The sequence below is a fragment of the Phocoena sinus genome, chromosome 3 (assembly GCF_008692025.1).
Source record: "Phocoena sinus isolate mPhoSin1 chromosome 3, mPhoSin1.pri, whole genome shotgun sequence".
Classification (NCBI taxonomy): Eukaryota; Metazoa; Chordata; class Mammalia; order Artiodactyla; family Phocoenidae; genus Phocoena; species Phocoena sinus.
Genome location: NC_045765.1, coordinates 53,129,829 through 53,153,843, shown reverse-complemented (window position 1 = coordinate 53,153,843; position 24,015 = coordinate 53,129,829). Strand labels below are relative to the sequence as shown.

The window sequence follows — 24,015 nt, the reverse complement described above, 5'->3', positions numbered from 1 at the left end:
CATTCCAGAGAAGAGAATGTGCAAATTGTGCAGGAGCCTGCTCTGTTGTTTCTGAGACAGTGAAGCATCTTGCCTAACAGAGTGAACGTTGTATATGTGTGATAAGTGAGCTGGTGTGTTTAGGGAGGGAAAACAGAGCATTAGAAGTCATTCTGAAGGTTGAAAACTGGGAGAGGAGTGATGACTTAATGTGGAAAGAAATTAAGAGCCTCCGAAGGCGTTTTAGACAGTGAAGAGACACTATGAAAAGTAATGCTTCAGAGAGGTTAATCCCATAGAGATGTCAAAGTGACAGAGTGAAAGAGGGGGCCATGTGAAAACCTAGGTGCGGGGTGATGGGGACCTTGAGGGGGGTACCAGCAAGAGGAATGAAACAGGAGGGCTGGTGTGAAAGCTGCTTGTAAAGGGAGAGGAGGCAACAGGACTTGATGATTGAAAAGAAACAGACCATGAAGGAGCAAGTCTGAGCCTAAGAATTCCAGGGCTTCAGATACAGATGTCCAAGGAAGGGAACACCTATATCTGGAAAAAGGAATTGGGAGAGGGTTTTGGTTTGCTATTGGAGATGTGGTGGGAGGAGATGATGAATTGTGTTTTCATTCCAAACCTCTTTTTTTTCCCCAAGACTGTAAGACAGCTTAGGGACTTTTTTTCGCTTCATTTTCTTGGTAGTATAATGCATAGGACTTCCTTTGTCTGGACTAGTTCATTCATTCGACAGCTGTTTATTAAGCTGTCTTATGATTTGGTTGTTGGGAACACAGCAGTGAGCAGGGCAGACCTGGTCCCTGTCCTCATGGAAGATAGATATTGAACAAGAAATTATAAGGGTTCTTTCTGTGCTCCTAATATCAAGGTGGCATTTCTTCCCCCAGACCAATTCTGTTCTATACCTGCAAAATCTGGAGGATGCATCAACTGGTAAGGGCATTTGTTAAACACTTTATTATAGATTGTATCTCATAATAAAGAAAAAACATTGCAACCATTCATTTATTCCTTTGCTCTACAAATATTGAGTGGCACTGTGGCTCTGTATTTTTAGCCCTTATGCTCACAAAGTAGTGGAGGACATAAACAAGTAAACAGGTAACGATAATATGGTGTAATAAGTGTAATGAGGGGGTAAACACCAGGTGTTGTGGGAGCACCTAGGAGGGGGATTTATCTGGCCTTGGGGGGTGCAGCTGGCTGGTCAGGGAATTTTCCCTGACAAGAATAATGAGATGTTAGCTACACAAGGGCGTGGGGTGAGGGTGAGGGTATGTGTTCCACGCAAAAGTAACGTCTAGTTCAAAGACCTGGACACTGGAGAGGCCTAGACTTGGTGGGGAATGATTTACAACCTAGAATTTTATACCTACCAAAACTACCAATCAAAATGTGAAGAAAGAATGAAAGGAAAGGCATGATCGGATATGTAAGGTGACAAAAAATTTACTTCCCATGTGTCTTTTCCCAGGAAGCTAGAGGAGGACCTGCACCAACAAAACCAAGGCGTAAATCAAGAGAGTAGACACCATGGAAATAACTGCATGGCGCCCAGGTAGGCAGAGACTGGATAAAAAGGGTTCTATAGGCATAGTGAGGAGTTTGGACTTCATTATAATGACAAAATTACTTAAAGTAATAATAGAATGAGGGACTTCCCTGGCAGTCCAGTGGTTAAGACTCTGCACTTCCACTGCAGGGGGCGTGGGTTCAATCCCTGGTCAGGGAACTAAGATCCTGTTTGCCACATGGTCTGGCCAAAAAATAAAAACTAAAATAAATAAAGAAAGAAAGAATGATGTTCTAAAATAGTGCTTTTTCCCCCCAAAACTTTGAATTCTAGGGACCATTTTAAGCAACATTGTGATTGGCTTCAACCAGGAACCATAGTTTTAATCTGTTCTTCATATTTTGTGTTCCTTTGAAAAGAATGCTGCTGAGTTTTAAAGAATTTGGAAGTCATCGTACTAGGAAAACCTAAGCGTGTGTGTAACTACTTCTTAAGCAGTCTTGGGCAATTTGGCGGGGCCCCCAGAAACTCCCAGGGTCAAGAGGTTGTAGAAATTTTATTTTATTTTATTTTTTATACATTTATTTATTTTGGGCTGTGTTGGATCTTCGTCGCTGCGCATGGGCTTTCTCTAGTTGTAGCGAGCAGGGGCTACTCATCATTGTGGTGCGCAGGCTTCTCATTGGGCGGCTTCTCTTGTTGCGGAGCGTGGGCTCATTAGTTGTGGCTCGCGGGCTCTAGAGGGCAGGCTCACTAGTTGTGGTGCATGGGCTTAGTTGCTCTGCAGCATGTGGGATCTTCCCGGACCAGGGCTGGAACCCATGTCCCCTGCATTGGCAGGTGGACTCTTAACCACTGTGCCACCAGGGAAGCCCGAAGAGGTTGTAGACATTTTAAGGTCTATGCAGGTGGCCACAGGGCTATGAAAGTTCCTGGAGCAGTGCACTGTGGGAGAGGGGACAGTGGTATAGGGAGGTGATAAGGGCCAGCTTCCAAATTCCAACAGGACTCTTCACTAGTCAGCCTTCCGCAGCAGAGGAGATCCCTAGAAGAACATTTTTACTAGAACAGATCTGCTTATGAATTCAGTGCTGAAACTGCCTTCCCCAGTGGCTTTCAGACTGCCAAGAAATAAAATTTAAAAATGCAAACATGGGATAGGGGAAACACTGCATGACCAAAGCTCCTTTCCTGCTGAACTTTGCCACAGCTGGACTAAGACAGGGTATGGTTGAGAGACAGAGAGAGAGAGAATGCATGTGTGTCTGTGGGCTCAGAAAAAATTTATGGCTGTGTTATATTTTAGCAAATCATTGTCAAAGCCAGAGCAGGGATCCAGGTGTTCCCTAAGTCTGAAGCCAAGGAGAACATTTTATTTATGGATTCAGCAGACAGACGTTTGTTTTCTTTCTCATATCCGCATTTCAAGTTTGGATGATAAAAGATTAGCGCAGAAACCAAGCAGCGTGCTATGGTGTTTGCTGGTTTTACTGGCCATAACAAAGGGTGTTTCCCAGTTCCCTGTCAGCTGGGAGAAATCCTTTCCCACCGTCTCCTGGTCAACCTCTCTTCCTCCCCCTAAGCAAGTGAATTTTAAACACCACTCTAAAGTTGTTGGCTGGTGACCAGGAAAATTCCTTTTGCTTTGTTCTGCTGTTAATGGCCCATCAGTTTAAACCTCCTACCCCCAGAAACTTCTTTCTCATAACTAGACTGAGGAAGGAGGAAGCAGAATTAGGAAGGATGGAAGGAAGGAAGGAAAGGAGGAAAGGATGAAAGAAGGAAAAGAATCCCTATTTTTAAGGGCTTTGGGAAGATTCAAAGATGGCCTGGGCCGGATGAATGGAAAGAAGGAATTTCATTTGTCTTGACCTATCTGTACAGCAGCCAACACAAGGGCGTACGTAAGTAGGGCCTTATTGAATGACTTTGAAGGAAGGTGATAATTTTTGAATGCGGCAATAGCTCAACCATGTGGGATTTTAGTGGACACAGGTCTTCTGGAAGACTTCTAACTCTGGGGGCCAAGGTTCGGACTTGTATTTGAGCTGTGTAAGCTAGTAAAGGTGTGACCATTATTGAACCACTAAGGTCAGTCACCTTCCTTATTCTCATTGTATCATATTTAAAGATACAGTTAATAACTGCCTTGGATCTTGTTACTGTTAGTTATAAAACCAATAATTATTGATTGTGTGTGCCAGGTATAGGGCTCAGGACACTCCCTGTATTATCTCATTTAATTCTCACTGAATAACTCTATGAGGTAAGTACTATTATTATTTCCATTTTAAAGAAGAGGAAACTGAGGCTTAGTGAGGGTGGTAGAGCTGAGACTCCCACCTGGATTCTCTGTCTTTCTAGCTCATGCTCTTAACCTCGACATTTTTCTGTTTATAAAGTACAAAGATCTAAGAAAACATAAATAAGAGGAAGCATCAAGTGGCCATACAGTTCCTCCCTAGAGCATGACGGTTGGTCACCTAGGTCTTGGATTTGCTGAGTAATCACTGGAGGGGACAGTTCTGCATGTAATGTTATAAGCGGATCCCTGTCCCTGGCCTTTCAGATTTCTGGAATAAGGTTCTGACCACAAATCTTTCTCAGGTCTTTGTCTGTCAGATTCCACTTCTCAGCTTCCAAAACAACATATAGACACACAGAGAAATCAGAGCCTTTGAACACCAGTGCCACTCCCTTCCCCTACCTCCACTGCCAAGTAGCACCTGTGGTAATTTTTCCCTCTCAAATGAGCTTTGTCATCTCTTATATCACTTGGAGCTGGCAGCTCTCAAATCCATCTTCTGTAACCCAGAAATGCTGTGGGACCCCCCCCGACTGGAGGGGAGGCAGCTGACCAGGTGAGAGACGGCTACTGACATGACACACTGAGGACAAAGCAACTGTGGAAGAGCAATGGGATCATTAACACCAGCTGGAAAGCTCTGCAAAGATGGCATTGCTGGGGGTGTACCCCGGATGGAATTCCCAAGGCCCAGGGTGGGCTTTTACGCTCCCCCTTTAATATTTATCTTTATTATATATAAATAGAAGTATCTTTATCTTTGAAAAATTAATACATGATTGTTGTCAACAATTTAAATAACGTGGAGATTAATACAGAGAAAGTAGAAGTATACCATTAATAGGACACACTCCCCCACTGCCCTCCCCTGACCCCGCCCCCCACCCCGCCATGCATCTGCCCTGGCACCACTAATGACAGTTTGATGTCTGTTCTTCCAGAAGGTTCCGCTGGTTTCCTCTGTGTGGTGTTTACATAATAATCAGTGAGAAGATCCTATTCTGTGCCTCGTGCGTCACAGGCATATTTCTAGTCTACCCATACGGCTCTCTTCTCCTTTTTCACAGCAGCACAGTATTCCACTGTAAGAATGGATCAACTTCCTTATTTTTTCTAATCTCCACTCTAACAGATCTTTTACTCTCCTGGAAACCTGTCTCAGCTCCCACCTACCATGCCCTCATCTGGCTTCTGCCTCAGGAAACTGCACCGATGGGAAGGTGGTCAAGAGGTGAAAGGGGCAGTGGTGGGCCCCATATGGGAGACTGTAGGATGAGTGTAGTCTATCCTCGCCTTGCTGGGGTACACAGGAAGTTCTTCTCTCTTCCTCGCCCTGCCAAATGGTTCTTCTGTCTGGCTGAGACAAAGCTGCACGTTTTATGGGAATCACCTTTGAAAGGATCAAGAGGATCATTTCAGAGAAACATAAAAGACTGTCTTCTTAGACTATCACACTGTATCATTTGGGACCCCCCCACTCTGGGCATGCACACCTTGGGGCTGTCAGGATGACCAGAGATCATCCAGGCCAGTCTCCTGCCTCTGTCCAAGATGGATGAGCAGCCCCTTGATTAAAGTTCTTCTCTTGGTAGATACTTTGTGTGATTAACAACTCCATTAGTTAGAAATGTGCTGCTCCTTTTCCCTGGAAAGGCACGCTAGCTTCAAGGATTCAGGTGAGACCACTTATTAGCTATGTGCTCTTGATCAAATTTCATATTTACCTGTATCTCAGTTTCCTCACCTGTGGAATGGGGATATCTAATTTGGTACGGCTTTTTTTTTTTTGGTAACTTAAATTAAACATTGATATATACATAGCATATTTGGTGTATTATGTAATAGATCCTAAGCACTCAATGATGGGAATGATTATACCCTGAGTCCGAATAGTTCTCATTGTGCTTTAAACCCAGACTTTAGAGATCATCTAGATCACTGGTTCCTAACCCTGGCTGCACACTAAATTTACCTGGGGAGCTTTAAGAAAAAAGCCAGTGCCCAGGCTGGTCTGAGGTGGGATCAGGGAGAGGGGTCAGTGTTTTTGAAAATCTCCCTGGGGAATTCTAATTTGTACCATGGTTGAGAACTACTGAGTCTAGTCCAGTGATTTCATTTTCCAGATGAGGAAACGGTGAGGCCTAGAGTGGGGAAGGACTTGCCCTGGTTATAGAGCCCCGACCAGAAGGACCCAGGCCTCTCTTATCCTGGATGCCAACCTCCAAGACTTGTCCTTATGCAGGAAACCTGTCCTCTGGGTGCCCTTCAGGTGCTGTGCCAACTTTCAGTCTCTTTCCTGAGAATACTGTATGGATCCCTCAACTAATTCTTCCCAGGAATGGTGCTTTTTCACCCTCTGGTCCCAGTCTGATGGTCACCTGCTCAAAGAGTTCTCTGGATTAAAAGCTGCTGTTCAAGAATATGACCCTTTAATCATAGCACTTAGAGCGTGTGAAATAATCCTGTTCAGTCACTTGTTCGTTCGTTCATTCATTCATTCAAAAATCTAAGCCCCCTGGGGGCAGGGGCTGATTCTATCTTGTTCCTGCTGAACAGAGCCTAGAATGGTGACCAGCGCTTAGTGAAAAATACTCATTAAATGACTGAACGAAAGAAGTCCCAGGAGGGCAGTTGAGTATATTTTATTTTTCTAGTCCTAGCCATCTGATTCTCATTACTCCTACAGCTTGGGAAGCCTCTCTGTGCTTTGGCGTTTTATAAACCTCGTGTGTGTACGTCGACATTTTAACCATAAATCCAGAGTTTAGGGGTGGAAAAATTCGAGGCCAGGAGATTGGAGGAGGTGGAGGTCTGAAGCAGCGGCGGCGCTGCCCCAGGGTTGGAGGGGAAGAGGGGAACCGTCGGGCGGGCGCCCCTCCGCCCCCTCTGTGTCGCCTCGGCGGGTGTCCCCGGGCTGCGACATCTATCAGAGGGGTGCGCAGCTGCAAACTTCTCCTACAGTCCCGAGATGGCGTGGGAGGGAGGAGAAAGCCGCCGCCGCGGGGGAGGGTATGTGGCCCGGGGGCTGCTCGGGCAGCAGCCCCCGCATTCCGGCCGAGCGCGCGCCCCGGGAGGTGGCGCCTTGGGGAGGCTGTAATTTTTTTTTTTTTTTTTTTTGGAGCCGCAGGGGAGCGGTGGGTGGGAGGGAGGGGGGGGCCAGTGTGTGTCCCTTTAAGAGCCCGAGCGCTGCCCCCGCCTCGCAGGCGCCCGGAGCCTCACAAAAGAACAGGATGTTGTTGATTTGTCACCAAACCACAGAGAGGAAATGATTGTAAATTTCCTTTAAACATCCCCACCGCGCTCCGGCCGCCCCCGCTTCCGCCTCCGCCGCCCCCGCCCGGCCGCGCGCAGCGGGGCCTCGGCGCTCCAGCGGGGCACCCGCGCCCCGGCCTCCCGGCCTCCCAGGCCAGGCCACAGGCCCGGGCCGGCTCCGGGGCGCCTGCGGGAGGAGCCCCCGCCCCCCCGCGCCCCCCGCTCGCGTTCCAGTTGCTTTCTTCTGATTATTTTTTCAGCAGCTGCCGCAGAGAAAGGGCCTCAGCTCGTGTGCAGCCGCGCGCGCCGCCCTTCCTTCCTCCGCATTTTCCTTCTTGAACGGAGGAGACCCGCGCTGTCGCCCCGGGCCCTGCCCAGGAAGGGCCTGAGCGCTCCTCCGCCCCGTTGAGCCTCGCGACTCCTTACACAGGCAGTGGTCATTAGCTCCCCAGGGTCGGGAGGCGGGGAGGAACTAAGGCCCGGGGAAGTTAAGTGATAGCTGAAAGTCACCAGCTCCTGGAATCCCCTGGGTTTGAGACACCCCTACCTAGGTTTGAGACACCCCAAGCTTATGTTTGTAACCCCGCAGCCACACAGCCACTGGAACATCCCAGAAGTCCCAAGCCATCAAAGCAGTTTCCAGTGGGAAGTCCAATGTAACAGTTAACATCAGACCAGGTTATTTCATGAGGCGCATCCCACCATTTACAGCCGGACACCCGTTTCAGGAGCTGCTTGGGCCTCAGTTACACCCGTGACTTTCAGCGCCGTTACCTGTCCCGCCCCCCTCATTGCTTGGTAAGATTTCTACAAGCCTCTGGTGGAGTTCAAGTTTGCTCCCAACCTGCGGCCCGTGGTGGAGTGGTCGTCTGGTCTGTGGTCTAGGGAAGGGCTGCCTTTGCTGTGCAGTGTTCTTCGGGAGCAATTAACGCTTGTGACTCCGGCACTGGCTGCATTGGGCTTCTTGGCTTGAATGTTCAAAGCACCAGCTAATGTGCGGTGGTTAGTGCGTTCTCTCATTCCGTCCTTACAATAGTCTCATGAGGTTGGCATTGCTATTCTGTTTATACAGATCAGGAAATTGAGGTTCAGAGAGGTGAGGAACCTGACCAGCTCACACAGAGTAAGGTGCGGGCGATGGGACTCATTCAGTCACCACTTTCTGGTTACTGGTGGTGTCCCTCTTTGGTACTTTAAATCTGATTATTTGGTTAGGGGGACTGGTAGTAAAAGGACGCAGGGAATTTTCGTTGGGTGTTTTGTCACCCCACCCTCCAGGGAGCTCTGGGCCAGATCCCACTTGCTGGGAAAAAAGAACCTGAGCGGCTGATACCCTCAGGCTGGAATCTTCCCTTCTGGGGCTGTAAGAGGTCCTGAGTGGCTTGGAGGAAGAGGGGCACCTGGTGTGGAGTCTAAGTTCTTTCCACTCTACTGGAATGGGAAAATAGGATCCTTGAAAAAGATGGACCTGGTGCTGTATTCCTAAAGCGAAATAGCCTCTTCATTTCAAGACCCTGGATTCTAAGGTCAGAGCTGGTGAGGTGGATGCGGGTGGGGAGGGGTTGTGTTTGCCTCGGGCTAGCACCAGCGTCCTGTAGAACAGTCACTGGCATCGCATGCCTGCCGTGTGCCCTGCACTGTGCCATGTGCTGTATCTGGGCTTTCTCATTTGATCCTAAGAAGGATCCTAAGAGATGAAAAGTTGGTTTCCAGGGAGGCTGTGCCCCTAGGAAGGGTGGAGTGGGGATTTCCATCCTTCCCCACAGGGTGCCCGTGTATGTGTAAGAGGGAGCCATCCAGGCACCCCAGAAACAGTGCTGCAGTGCTTTCTTTCAGTCGGTGCGGAAAGCCAAGAGGGTCCTCGATGCTGGTGAATTTTGAGAGAGGAGTGCAGTGGCCTTTGGCTCCTTTGTGCTGCAGCTGTCTGCAGTTCCTCAGCACTGAGCACATTTGTTGATGGATTTCCAGAGTGGCTGCGGTATCTCCACCTGTCCTTTTTGCTTTTATAGATTGCCAGTCACTGAGGCATCCGGGTCCGGAGCACTTGGGAGGGAGAGCCATCTGCTTAATTGTTTCCAGTCCTCAGATGAGGAGCACTGGGTACCAATATGCTGAGTTGTTGGTCTGAGCCGGCTGCCTTGAGGCAGGGCAAGACACCAGGAGTCAGGGTCCCCATCCTCCACAGCCATGCAGTTCTAGGCAAGCAGGAACCAGAGGCAGGACATCTAATGTCTCTCGGCTTTAGTTTCCTAGCCTGTGAAGAACTCTGGCCTCTGTGGTCTCTCATGGCCCTTTTAGTCATCGTCATCAGAAAAATAGCTTCTGTTTATTCATTCAGCTAATATTTATTAAATACCCACTCTATACCAGGCGCCTCTGTTGTAGGTGCTGGATATACAGCAGTCAACAAAACAAAAGCTCTGCCTTCTTGGAGTTTATCTTTTAGGTGGAGGAAACAAAAAATATATATATATTTATTTATATATGTAAATTAAAAAAATATATATATGTTTGACCCTTTACCCAGGGGTTAGGTTCTCTGACCCCCGCTCAGTTGAAAATCCACGTACTACTATCTCTGCCTCAAAAACAAAGGATTCGATAAATGACTCATCCAAGGGCAGGAAGCTGAAAGAGTTTGGATAGAATCAGGACTCAAAGGCTCAACATGTTCTTTGAATTCCATATATTGTGATCTCTAATAGAACACAAACTTTTCCCCACACTTAATTTAAACATCTGTAAAACGAAAATACAGGTGCTATATTTACTGAAAATATTCGCATATAAACGGACCTGCACAGTTCAAACCCATGTTGTTCAAACTGTGTGTGTGTGTGTGTGTTTGTGTAATATGTCAGGTAGTGTTTTGTGCTATGGACTCAAATGAAGGGGGGATGCAGGGTGTGTGTATGAGAGAGGGGAGTAGTATTTTATTTTATTTAAGGTGGTAAGGGAAGGCTCCCTGATAAGGTGACATTTGAGCTTTGAGATGGAGGGGAAGGACTGAGCCACGCAGCTTTCTGGAAGTTTGCTTTAGCAGTTGGAATGGCAGCACTGAGGGCCATAGATGGGAGCAGGTTGCATAGCACTTAGAGTGTGTTAGGTACTGTGCTAAGTGCTTTATGTCATACATTTAATCCTGTTATCGATGTATTTTATTTGAAGAAGCCGAGTTTCAGAGAGGTTAAGTGATTTGCCCAAGGCCACGCAGCTAGTAGGTAGTGGAGGTGAAATTCAAATGCTTATCTTAACCATCATGTTGCTTCCCACTCGGGGACTCTCCTTATGGAGCTGGTGTTTAATTCATGACGTGTTTTTTGTTTTGTTTTGTTTTTGCCACGCTGCACGGCTTGTGGGATCTTAATTCCTGGACAAGGGACTGAACCGGGGCCATAAGCGCAGAGTCCTAACCACTGGACCGCCAGGGAACTCCCCGTGACCTGGTTCTTATGATTTCTTGGGGAGTAAGTGTCAACAGTGGCCAAGGTGACTCCTGGCCCCTGAGTTGCGTGGTTTTGAGGGGGAGAGCTCAGGGCCCGAAGTTCCTTTTTATGAGTGGAAGAAGGTAATCTGTTTGATGCTGGAAAACCCCGTGTTGTGTTTATGGCCGAGTGAAAAACACCTTCAGATAGTGTAAACAAGAGAAATGGGAGAACAGGTAGCCTGAATCCCTCTGCCCCCCTCCTTGGTTTTAATTTCCCCATGATGGGTCCCACACAGCATGTTGTATGATACAGCGATAATGAAAACACTTGGATTAGTGAACTGAGATTTATAGGGCAAACAGGAGCCAGAGGAGAAGATAGCAGTCATCTCTCTTATTTGCAGGCAGATATCCAAATTGCCACTCGCTTGCTTTTTCTTTCTGACACTGTCACCTACTCTGCTTAATTAGAACCTTCTTCTTCCCCGTATCATTTCCAATGCCTGCACAGCCGGCTGCTCGGCAGAGTTTGTGAAGCTGCACGCAGAACGCTTTCCCAGAGCCCAGGGAAGATGAGTCAGAAACACAGCACATGACAGCCAGGGACGGGACCTGTGCATCAGGCTGTGAGCCTGCCTGTCCACTGGTCTCGTGGAGCAGGACGAGGAGGGCTGGACCCAGGGCCACAGAGAGGAAGCTCCACGTGTCTCCCAGCTCTCCTCAGTTTCCCACCCGAGCACCCTCTTTGTTGTGGGCAGCAGAGACAGTGAATTCCCCAGACAGCAGACCCCTGCCAGCGCACTTTCCAAAACCACATCGAAAGAGTTCAGTCCTGCCCCAAAATATTTATGGAATATTTTACTATGTTCAAAATACCGTTCTAGGGCTTCCCTGGTGGCGCAGTGGTTGAGTCCGCCTGCCAATGCAGGGAACACGGGTTTGTGCCCCGGTCCGGGAAGATCCCACATGCGGAGCGGCTGGGCCCGTGAGCCATGGCCGCTGAGCCTGCGCGTCCTGAGCCTGTGCTCCACAACGGGACAGGCCACAACAGTGAGAGGCCTGCGTACAGCAAACAACAACAAAAAATTGTTCTAGACTCCGAGAGGGATGAGAGGTAGCCGGGGACTGAGGTGAACAAAACACTGCCAAATCCTACAGTAGAGTAGAAAGGACAGACAAAAATAGCTCATGAGGATTTTTGGCCAAATTCATTTCTTTAATAAATATTTATTGAGTACCTACTATGTATCAGGCGTTGTTCCAGGCACTGAGAGGACCCAGCAGCGGCAAGACATGCAAAAAAGTCCCTGCCCACGTGGATTTACAGTCTACCCGAATGGGGGAGGGGCAGGGCAGTAAGTTCATTACTAAAGAGCCTAAGAACTATGGAGAAAAACAAAGTGGGGCAGGTGGTGAGAGAGCCCCCTGGCTTAGAATTTTAAAAGGAAGTAAGTGAAGGCAGGGTAGTGTGGTGGAGACCGACAGATCTGATCTGGGACCTGGGCTTTGACGTCTACTAGCTGTGTGATCAACTGGTCTGAACCTTATTTCTCATCTGTAAAGTGGGGCTAGTCATAGACACTCCTAATGGGATTAAGTGAGGAAAAATATATATAAAATACATACTTAATTAGGGGTCTGTGACTGTTAGTTGTTCTTAGTCTTGTGTGTGCTTATAAGGGTGATGGGGAACTGAAGTAGTGGCTAATTACATTTGGAAATAAAGGGATTATTATCCGTGTCACCTTTCCTTTCTTCTAGGAATCAGTTTGCTCGTACACAGGGAGAAGGCAGGAGTACGGGTGAACTCTGGAAGCTAGGATTCAGATTGGAGGGGATTTAGATAGGGGTTTGGTATATGGGATGTAGTAGGAAGTTGGACGATTGTCGGTATTTTGCATTCTCTTTTTAAATTGATTTTCCGCATGCTTTGTGTTCACCCCAATATTCCAATAACAAGCCTGGCAGGGAGGCCGGGGCTGCCCATTAAACAAATGGGAAAACAGGCACAGGATGTGAGTGCCCGGCCAAGGTCACCTCCAGTCTCCAGAGGAGATCTCCTGCTGGCCCCGAGATGAGTCATCCTGGAGTGTTGCTCCGGGGTGAAATCACAAAGGAAGGAAGGCTTGGATTTATTGCAGGCAGTCCAGGAAGTTTCCTGTTCTTGAGAAATCTCAGAAACAGTAACCCTCCACCGCCCGGGGGGGGGGGCCTTATTCTTTGGAGGTCTGCCTCCTGCGTAGTCCCAAATCCCCAGAAGCTATGGGATCTGACTTGTGAGGGAGATGGTCTTAGAAGCCTTTGGCATAAACAGTGGAGAAAGAAAGGAGATGAAAAGAGGGAGAGGGTGCAGTGGTTGAGAGCTTGGGATCTGAGTTTGGTGGTTCTGCCACTTACCAGCTTGGGAAAGTCCTAGAACCTTCTCCAAGCTTCATTTCCTCATTTGTAAGATGGAATAGTAACGGTCCTTAACTCCCAGGTTGTTGGCAAAGTGACATGCCATGGTGAGTGCCAAGGGTTTAGCACAGCGCCTGGCAGGAGGATGCCCTTAGTAATGTGAGCTGTTATCACTGGAGAGGAAAATGGGGCCGCGCTGGGTAAAGGAGTGAGGGTGAGAGGGCCCCCAGGTTACTGCATCCCTCCTGATGCTGAGCCATTTAGATGAGGTCTTAATGAAGCTCTTTCCACCTGGGGCACTTAGCGTCAGTCACACAGTAGATGAGATCTTGGCCCTCAAGGAGTTTCTGCTGGGTTTCTGTTCCAGCAGAGCAGGAACAGACAAGCATCCCATGTCCTCTGGTCCTTGCTCACCCTCACTGGCATCGTGATTCAGAGGGCATGGCGGGCCTGCCTGGGAGGGTTCCCCCTCAGTTACCTCTCTCCCCCTCACCTTAACCTTTGCTTCTCCGCCTCAGACCTATTATTCGTCCTGTGTCTGTTGGCTCCATAGAATGAAAATAATGAGCCCATCACCACTGATAACTGTCTACAGACGAATCAAGCCCCATCCCAGTCATCTGCCTCTGGGTGAATACCCTCTGTCTGCTGCGAACCGTCCTGCTGGAGCCTGGTTCCCAAACCCAGGCAGTGCGAACCCACCACCTTTCGAGGGTGGTGACACCCTACTGGGCAGCCTTGTGGTTTGCTGAGGGTGCCTAAGGGTTCTGCAACCAAGGTGGAAAGCTCTTAAGAGTTTTTTTTTTTATGAATCTGCCCTTCATCCTCCAGCCTTACTTCCTCACCACTCCCTGTCCCCCTTCGATGTAGATTTCCTTAAGAAAGCTGATTCCAGCCCATTCCAGTTGAGCTGAAGTGTTGCATGGGCTTGGGGTGGGAAAGCTCCAGAGGCTCCAGGTTTTTCTCTTTCATAGAAATTGTCCCAAGAGCAGACCTCTTAGGAATAGTACCCCCTAGCGTGAGTGAGAAGGGCAGGGGTTTTGGTCAGAAGAATCTTATTTAATTGTATTAATCTAGTCCAAAAGAGTCTAATCCTATTGATGTTTGTGTATTTTGTTAAGATATAGCAATCTTAAGTGGGAAAAAAAACCCCAAAACACCATGTGTCTTCTGCTCTTTAATGGACCCTGACCTTTTGCCTGGCATCTGTTCTCATCTTTATCCTCCCACATATGCACATAATGTGAAGTCTCTCAGCAGGAGCCTGGATTGTGCTAAACCTCTTACGTACATTCCACCAAATCTCGCAATAACTCTAGAAGGAAGGAATTATCATCCCTATTCCTTTGATGAAGGGACCGAGGCTCTGAGAGGTCATGTCGTCATGATTGGCAAAACTGGGATTCAAACCCACTTCTGATTCCATCCAAAGCCTGCAGACTATGCGATAGGTATGATTTCTGTGACTGTGTTTTTCATTCAGCATTATAGTATAGACCTTTCCCCCGTGTGCCTCTATAGCCTTCCTAATTACTGTTTAAAATGGGAACGTAAGATTCCCTGAACCATCATTGTGTAACCATTTTCTCCTTTTGGGCGTTTGTGGGCAAGGTCATTGGCTAAGGGCTGCTGAGCAGTGGTGGCAGTAAAGGGACACAGCATGGGAAGGGGGAAAGTTTGGGCTGTTGGAAGCAGGAGCACACTGCCGCTGAGAGGAACACACGGAATGCACACCCCCTCGCTCATTTTTACATTAGGAACTTGAGTTGGCCACTCTGCACTACCTGGTCATTATTTCAGCCATGTGAATTGGTGTGGGGCTGGGTCATGATGGCAGCAGTTCTCAGCTCTAGTGAGGGAGGTAGGGAAGGACTCATCCTCTTGAGGTAGACAGGAGAGGAGTTTTTAAGCTCCATTTTACTGACAAGGAATCTGATCTCGGGGATGGCAGGCGACTTGCCAAAGCATAGGTCTGAAGTGGCGAGCTGAAGAATAGAGCATTGGCGTTCGGACTCCTGGTGCCCTTCTCCTCCGTTGACCTAGCGTTTGTTTCTCCTCCTCTGGTCATCTCATCCAGGCCTCTTTTCTTCCTGATACATGGGGATGTTTCCCAGGTAAACCTTAGATGTACAAATGCAGATTAGATACAGACCTTACGTGGGAATTCCCTGGCGGTCCAGTGGTTAGGACTCCACACTCTCACGGCCAAGGGCCAGGCTTCAATCCCTGGCTGGGGAACTAAGATCCCACAAGTCACATGGCGTGGCCAAAAAAAAAAAAAAAAAAAGATACAGATGTTACAGAAGGGCTAGCCCCATGTGGATAAGCTGTTTCTAAAGAAGGGCCCAGTGGTTAGCAGAGAAAATCAGAACTTGTTTCCTATAAACTTCCAGGTAGAGGCGGGTTTTTGTCTTGTTGGCCCAGGGTGGAGATGGTAGCTCAATTTCCTCCTTTAAATCTTTAAGATTTAAAGAAGCCTCTCAGCCTCTGCCTGGAGCAGTACTATAAACATCTTTTTCGAGTCCAAGCCGTGGTCACTGCACATTTTTCTTTCACAGGAGAAAGACTGGAGTCCTTTATAGGGGCTTTTGCAAACAGCATCAAGTTTATAGAATGACAAGCCAGATTTAAATGAAAAAAAAAAAGTTTATGTCAGCTCTGCAGCTTATCAATATAAAATGAAGATTAAGATTCATTTATATGAATAGACCATTTTGGGGCGGGGTGTTAAAAATTCATATGCCTTTGCTAATGGAACCATTTCCACATTCACAATGGGGAAAAAAAAACACAAAAAAACAAGGTTCATAAAAGCTTCCCTGGAACAACCAGAAAAAGGAGTGAGTTCCTGAAAATACAAATTGGCGGTATATCTTTGCATATTAGCAAAATTCTTTAACCTTTCAAATAGTGTATTGTGGACCTGGTATGCTGTTTCGTGAATTTAGCATCTTCTTTTAATTCAGACCTTCTCTAGACTGTGTTTCTCTGCACTCACTCTGAGCCAACCTGTGCTAGCCCATTTTGTACTCACCGTGGCCTTGCATCCTGACAACTCACCTTTCAGACAGTCGGGGATCCTGTGTGCCTCGCTCCATGAACACAGTTTAAGAATAGCTCCCTCTAGAGTTTTACGACCTGGGACCCTGGAGGTTTAGTTATGAGTGATGACCAAATTCTGAAAGGTTTCTAAGGGGAAGTGAGCGGCAGAGCAAGATTTGAATCCAGGTCTGAATAGCCCATAACACATACTGTTTGGCACTACCGAATTCTGCCTTGAAATGGGCAAGTCTGTGCTGAGCCTCTTCTTTGGAGTAAGACACCCTGTCAGGAAGGTACCTCAAAGGAAATGCCAAGGGGAGTTAGACTGTTCCCTCTCTTCAAAGTACCTTCAATCTAGCGTGTGTTGGAGGGTCATCCTTTATTGCAGAGAAACATTTATTACTTTGTAATCTTCGTTTTAGGGATAAGGAAACAGTGAATCAAAGAGGGCAAGTGACTTGCTCAAGGTCACATAGCTACGATGAGACGAGACATTTATTAGGTAGGTGCCTGTTGCTGTTAAGTGCTCAGCGGTCCGAGATACTTACATAGACCACCTCATTCCTAGGTACAGGGCCCGTGAAGCCCTTACAGGTCACTCGGAGGCCGAGGTGCCAAGTGCTTGAAGGGTCCATGCTCAGCGCTCCTGAATTGAGTGGAGGGTCTAAGACAGATTTATCCCCAAGGATGCCTCTAGGCTCCTGGGTCCATATCTGTACGTGCAACAGAACTCAGGGCTCACCCACCTCTCTCTCCCTGTGGGGAAGTGTCCCTGCTTTGGCAGGCCGACTCAGGAGACCTCCCATCCCCAGAGCTTCCCCCAGAGCTTCCCTAGCAGGACAGAGGCCACTGAGGCCTGCTGAGCTGAACTGTGCAGTGTAGAAATATTTGCTTTGGGCTGTACACGCTGAGGAAAGCCTGCAGGGATGCCCTTTGCTGTCAGAGAGCTGTGAGCCCCGGGGCCTAGGTTTTCCAGGTCCCAACACCTAGGAGCTTCGAGAACTCTCACAGCCCACCTGCTCCGCTCAGAAGTGGGCATCAGGATAACACGGACTCCCTTGCAGAGTTGGGTGGATAGGTGAGAAATGGCTGACTCTGTCGGACACAGGAGTTGATACTTCACTCATGTTTCTTTCCCTCCTCTTTCCTTCTTGCCTCCCTTCCCTTTTAATCTCTAGCTGGTTAATAAGCCCTGTAGGGCTTTCTTGCTACCTTCACATCTGCAGTGACAGCACTTTCCTGTCCTATACTCTAGGCCCCCCAGAAGCTGTCCTGCTGTACATGAAGCTTGTTGGAGCGGCACAGAAGAAGAATGAAAAAATGCTGGGGTCCCCACGTAACATACCAGGAGGGGGTCCAGTGAGTCCATATTTTAGAGGCACCCAGCCTGCGTGTTCATCCTAGCCTCTGCCACGTTGGCTGTGTGACCTGGGGTATGTTATTTAACCTCTCTGTGCCTCTGTTTCCAAATTTGCCAAATGGGAATGAGAACAGTACTTAGAGATGCAGGGAGTATTTAAATGCAATATTGCATTAGAGCCGCTGGCACAGGTGAGTGCTGGGAACTGTTATGTAAAACAGGCACCAAATCCAGTTGGAAGGGACTTTAGACAGCAGGACCTACCTCTCTATTTTAAAAAATTAATTTATGTATGTAATCAACAATAACAAGAGCTAACAGCAAAAGGTAACGTTTATTGAGCACTTACCACGGGCCAGGCACTGTTACCAAGTACTTCTCATTAACTTGTTAAAAAATGTGAAGGTACGGGGCTTCCCTAATGGCACAGTGGTTAAGAATCCACCTGCCAATGCAGGGGACACGGGTTCGATCCCTGGTCCGGGAAGATCCCACGTGCCACGAAGCAGCTAAGCCCGTGCGCCACAACTACTGAGCCTGTGCTCTAGAGCCCGCGAGCCACAACTACTGAGCCTCTGTGCTGCAGTTACTGAAGCCCATGCGCCTAGAGCCCGTGCTCTGCCACAAGAGAAGCCACCGCAAGGAGAAGCCCGCGCACCGCAACGAAGAGTAGCCGCCCCCCGCTCGCTGCAACTAGAGAAAGCCCGCGCGCAGCAACGAAGACCCAACGCAGCCAAAAAAAAAAAGTGAAGGTACAAGTGAGGTGTGTCTCCTTCCCACCCCCAGTTGCCCTCCACAGAGGCAGTCACTCTTACCAATACTCTGTGTGTCTTTACTGATGTCCTCTGTGGATGTACAAAGATTTAAATCTCTTTTTACCCCTTCAACCTTAAATAGAGGAAACTTGGGCTCAGGGAGGAAACACAGCAATTTGTTGTAATAGTTCCTATTCTGTGTAGGGCCGCTGCTCCCTGTGCTGTGTGATTTTGAATCCTTCCTTCAACCCTGCAGAAAAAGCTGTATTGTGTAGAATAAATGCTCCAAGCCTTAGTTTACCTCAGTGCATTGATCGAGGATTAAATTAGATAATCTGTGTAGAGGGATTTATCAGCGTTCCTGGCACATCAGAACTGCTCAGGAGATGGTGGCTGCAGGGGAGGATCAAGATTTTATAGGGGCTCGAAGCTTGTACAATTTGAGAGCTGTCTTTAAGAGAAATAATACAAAATTATGAATCCAATATTAAGAATATTTATTTAGAGTGAGAAAAGAGCTCCAACAGTTTACATATTTTAAAAGCCATCAAGGGCTTCCCTGGTGGTGCAGTGGTTGAGAGTCGGCCTGCCGACGCAGGGGACTTGGGTTCGTGCCCTGGTCCGGGAAGATCCCACCTGCCACGGAGCGGCTGGGCCCGTGAGCCATGGCCGTTGAGCCTGCGCGTCCGGAGCCTGTGCTCCGCAACGGGAGAGGCCACAACAGTGAGAGGCCCACGCACCGCAAAAAAAAAAAAAAAAAAAAAGCCATCCAATACCTCCAGCACTATAAAATCCATAAGAATAAATAACAGAACATTTTTGTTAATTAACTGCCTGACACGCCTCTATTATACTTTTCATTCCTACATTTTCTGGCCTCATAGTCATTGTGATCACTTCTTCGTTTGATAACAATTTTCTAAAATAATTTTCTGAAGAGAGAATAAAAGATAATTCAGCCTTTTCTCTGGCCTGGTTGATCAAACTTCGCTTTTTATTATTGACAATTTATTTTATTTTTAAAATTTTTATGGAAGTATAGCTGACTTACAATGTTGTATTAGTTTCAGGTGAACAACAAAGAAATTCAGTTATATCTATATATATCTATTCTCTTTCAGATTCTTTTCCATTATTGGTTATTATAAGATAGTGAGTATAGTTCCCTGTGCTATACAGCAGGTCCTTGTTTATCTACTTCATATATAGTAGAGTGTATGTGTTAATCCCAAACTCCTAATTTATCCCTTCCCTCCCCGCCTTCCCACTTTGGTAACCATAAGTTTATTTGCTTTGTAAATAAGTTCATCTGTATAATTTTTTTTAGATTCCACATATAATTGATATCATATGATATTTGTCTTTCTCTGCCTGACTTACTTCACTTATTATGATAATCTCAAAGGTCCATCCCCGTTGCTGTGGATGGCAATATTTCATTCTTTTTTTGTGGCTGAGTAGTATTCCATTGTATATATGTATCACGTCTTCTTTAGCCATTCCTCTGTTGATGGACACTTAGGTTGCTTCCATGTCTTAGCTATCGTGAATAGTGCTGCTGTGAACATAGGTGGTGTTGTTGACAGTTTAGATGTGGAAAATGAGTAAATCATACAGATACACTCACTGTTTGTAGCATTACTACCTGTTTGTGTCTCATAAACAGAGGAATTTTGGTAAATTCTATTTTGTACAATTCTCATCAAAAATGAAAAAGAAGCTCTGGTATGTTATAACTGACTGCATGGAGGATGTTTCTGACAGAAGAGAACTTCCCTCAACTGGGGGAACCGAATCCTCTCCTTGGGATTTTACAGGTCTATGAATTGTTAGCATTTCTCATAGGCTGGCGTCTGATGCTATACATTTTAAACTTTCCTCCTTCTTCCCTACCACACACGTCCATGTTGGGCTCTGTTGAACACGTTCATGTGGTGATTCCACCACTGATGTGGCGTCAGGAAGTGGCTGGTAGGCCCTGGGTGCAGGCGGACTCCTGGGAGCTGGGCCTCCACTGGACGTTAGCAGTAATTCAGCACATGTGGAGGTGATGGCGCACCACATAAACGTAGCCCACTAAACTCAAAACTCAGTGTCCGCCTCCCGGCTTTGACTCCTGCGTTGGGAGTCCCTGAATGCCCAAAGCCGCTGGAACATTACCCAGCACGAGGGCAGGAGTGACAGAGGGAAACTGGAGTGAGGAGAGACAGCGAGCGCTCTTTCCCATCATGGTCAAGACTTGACTTTGGCAAAGCTTAGAGAAACCCAAGATCACGTGAACACGTTTCTTTGCAGGCCCCCTCCCGAGACCTTGGAAGGGGCTGTTATAAGCAAGGGCTCTGAAGCTTCAGGTCTTTGAGCTCCGCCGAGCACCTGGTTAGTTGTTACCGTGTTCTGGTTAAGAGCAGTGTCGTCTGAGAGAGAGCCGTGCAGCCCGCTTGGGAGCTGTGTGATCCCGGCTTACTGATTCCCTCCAGGAACCTGCTTCCTCAGGAGTAAGCATGACACTCTTCCTAGTATTTAGCTCTCTGGGAACGTGAACTCCATGAGGGCAGGCACCGGTCTGTTTGTTGCCGTGTCCACAGTGTCCAGGACACATGTCCACACCCAAACATCTGTTTTGTGGATTTAATGAAATGCAGGATGTTTGCATGTTGAGCCCTAGGCTCTCAGAGAAAAGGAATCCAAGGCACAGTGAGCTTAATTCCCTTTCCTGTACTATACGTTGCCTCTAGTCAGACCTAAGGCATACCCTGGGTCTCTGGGCCTCCTTTCCTTCCTGCTGACCCTCCCACGTGAGCTGAATAGGAAGGGGAAGCTTAACTCACTTCTGAGAGCCTGAGATAATCATCTGAGTTATTCCCTCTGTTATGGACATGAGCCAGGGTCCCTGGGTCACATCCCTGGAATTTGCTCTGATCCATGGAATCCACTGTTCCAGAGACTTGCCTGCCTTCTCCCCTTCCCTGACCTGCCCTGCCCTGAGTCCTGGGGGATGGTGGGAAGCAAGGGAGAGTTGGGAGAACCAAGGTGAATGGTTTAGAGCCATGAAATAGCCTGAGAATCAAGTCTGGAAGATGAATGGCTCTGGGGTTTGCAGGGCTTAGCAGGGGCAACACTGGTAATTATGTTCCTACCTGTGGACTCCGGGAGGCCCCTACTTCACAGCTCCCCTGGATTCTGAGAGGTCCTTGAGCACAGCTGGAAGTCATTCTGTGTGGCAGAACCTTGGAGATGAGGCCGGAAGGGCCACCTCAGTGAGTAGTCACCTTGTCACTGACAGGAGCTATGATCTAAAGAGCCAGGTGGCTGCAGGTGGGCACTCGGCCAGCCGTGCAGAGCAGGCAACAAAACTCCAGTCTGGGCCCTGCAGGTGGAGCCCACCTGTTTGCCCTACTTCCCCTCCGCCTGGCATAGATTTCCAGCCAAGCCCTGCACCAGCTTCCACCTCTGTTTTATGATAAGCTGTTCTGATGGGGAGGGCCTGTGCTAGGATGCTTCCCTTTTATCGTGGAGCTCAGGGCAAGGATGGGGGTACACACCGCCCACCCCTGCCCAAACCCTGCCCCATGAATAAGACAACTGGGATGTTGCAGCCTCTGCTTCCAGCCTGATTTGATTCTCTCTCCAGCCCTTGGATAATATTTATATACAAGTGCTAGCTCTGATCTCCACCCAGGAAAACACCAGCTGCTATGGAGCTCTTGTTACACATTATAGAGAGCAGAGCCTCACGTGGGCCCCCGTGAGCTTCTCTGGAGGATGTCGGGGAATGTTCTGTTTGTGTTTTACCAACTTATCCCAGGGCTGTGTCCAGGCAACTGAAGTTCTGTCAGAGCCGAGAAAACATCTGATTCCTTTTAGAAAAGACAAAAGGATTAGGTGTCCCTGGGACTTTGACAAATGCATTGCTAGTGGTTTTGATTGAGCTTTCGTTTAGGGAAGGTTGAGTGCAGAAGTGAGAATGCCAAAGACCCAGGCTGTCAGTGCTGGAGATGGGCACAGATACACCATTCGTTGGTAGGGATGTAAAGTAATGCAGCCTTTTGGAGGGAAATTTGGCACCATCTTTCAAATAAAATGAGAATGACCTTCGATGCAGTCATTCCATGCCTTGGAACCTACCCTACAGTGTGCCTGCCCATGTACACAAAGACCTATGTTCACAAATGCTCACTGCAGCAAAAGTAGGAAATCACCTGTGTTTCTCAGCGGGGAGCTGGCTCAATGAATTGCGGTTCATCCTAATAATGGAATACAGTTGTCCATTAAAGAAGAACAGGGTAAATCACAACAGTGGCCAACGCATAGAGGACTTACTCTATCCACTATTCTAAGTGCTTTATGTATTTTACAATATTTACAATGTTAACTCATTTAATCTTCACAGCAATCCTTTGATTACTATTGTTAGAATATTTTTATAGATGAGAATAGAGCTGTTAATTAACTTGTCCAGGGTCACACAGCTAGTAAGTTGGGGAGCTGGGCTTCAAGCCTGCTGGCCCCAGGGTCTATAACTACCTCACAAACCCCTGCATCTTCAAATATGGAAAGATGCCTCTGACTTATTAGTAAGTGAAAAATTCAAGTAGCAGAGATACAGAGTGTGGTTTTATTTATGTAAAAAAATTTGTGTATGTGCACTTGTGAACACATCACATGTATTTGTAAAGGTAAAGTAAAAGTTCTGGAAGAATACATATCCAATCGTTGGTTCCCTTCAGGGAGGGATATAATAAGTAAAAAGGATTTTTTTTTTGTTAACTTTTAACTGAATATAGTTTTAAAAAGTTTTTTTAAATTGAGGTATAGTTGATGTACAATATTATATTAGTTTCAGGTGTACTGCATAGTGATTCACAATTTTTAAAGGTTATACTCCATTTATAGTTATTATAAAATATTGACTATGTTCCCTGTGCTGTACAATATGTCCTTGTAGCTTATTTATTTTATACATAGTTAACTAGATACAGTTTTATATTTTCTTGAACAAGTGCCTTTGGAATTTTAGAAAAAGTTAGCTTGAGCCCACCGTCAAGGTTATCATAATAAAATAATCCTTTGGTTTCTACTTCTCAATAGCCCCTTAGAAAGGAGAGGCTTCCTATAAACATGGACTCACAGTAACCCTTAATGATTAACTCCAAAGTATAAGACGTAGAAGGAAGCCTAATAGACCTTGCCATAAATTAGATGAAGGTAGTCCAAGGAATTGTTCTTCTGATTGGCTGAAAGGCATTTGAGATAAATACTCTTTTTTTCATTACCCTCAGAAATCTCACCTCCTCCTGGAAGCCTTGGGCCAGACAGTGGAAGAATAATGGTGATTTTCTTGGCATACAACCCCTCCCCACTCCATCTTCACTCCCCCGCCCCCTGCATTTAATGAGTTCACTTAGTGCATTATTGCATCTCAGGTAAACACTCCAAGTACTTGGGCTTTGTTTAATCACTGTCCCTTCAGGGTCATCCTGTAAAAATGGACTCATGTGCATTACATTTTTAGGTGCTTTACAGTTTGTAAATCTTGTCTTCATTCATGATGTCAGTGAACTGGGGCTGGTGCCTTGTCACTGTAAAGCCCTATGTACAATATCTCTTTCAGAGTTAAACCAAGCAGGGGCCTGGGAGAGGGGCTGATGAGGAAAATGCGGGCTATCAAAAATTTAATCCCCATTTTACACCAAGGGGGTAAGGGGTGGGGTGGGAGGAATTGGGAGACTGGGATTGACACATATACACTATTGATACTATGTATAAAATAGACAGCTGATGGGAACATACTGTATAGCACAGGGAACTCTACCTAATGCACTGTGGTAACCTAAATGGGAGGGAAGTCCAAAAGGGAGGGGATATCTGTATGTGTAAGGCTGATTCATTTTGTCATGCAGGGGAGGCTAACACAACATTGTAAAGCAACCATACTCAAATAAAAATTAATTTAAAAATATTTAATCCCCATTTTAA

The 24,015-nt window shown here is 47.0% G+C and overlaps 1 long non-coding RNA gene across 2 annotated transcripts in view; it reads left to right on the top strand.

The window, feature by feature from the left end:
• Positions 1-17,351, top strand: part of LOC116751453 — a 28,035-nt gene extending 10,684 nt beyond the window's left edge. For both annotated transcript variants that reach the window (XR_004349263.1, XR_004349264.1), the window contains exons 2-4: positions 876-921; positions 1,463-1,546; positions 17,180-17,351. This is a non-coding gene — a long non-coding RNA (uncharacterized LOC116751453). The remainder of the gene's footprint in view (positions 1-875; positions 922-1,462; positions 1,547-17,179) is intronic.
• Positions 17,352-24,015: the final 6,664 nt, after the last annotated feature.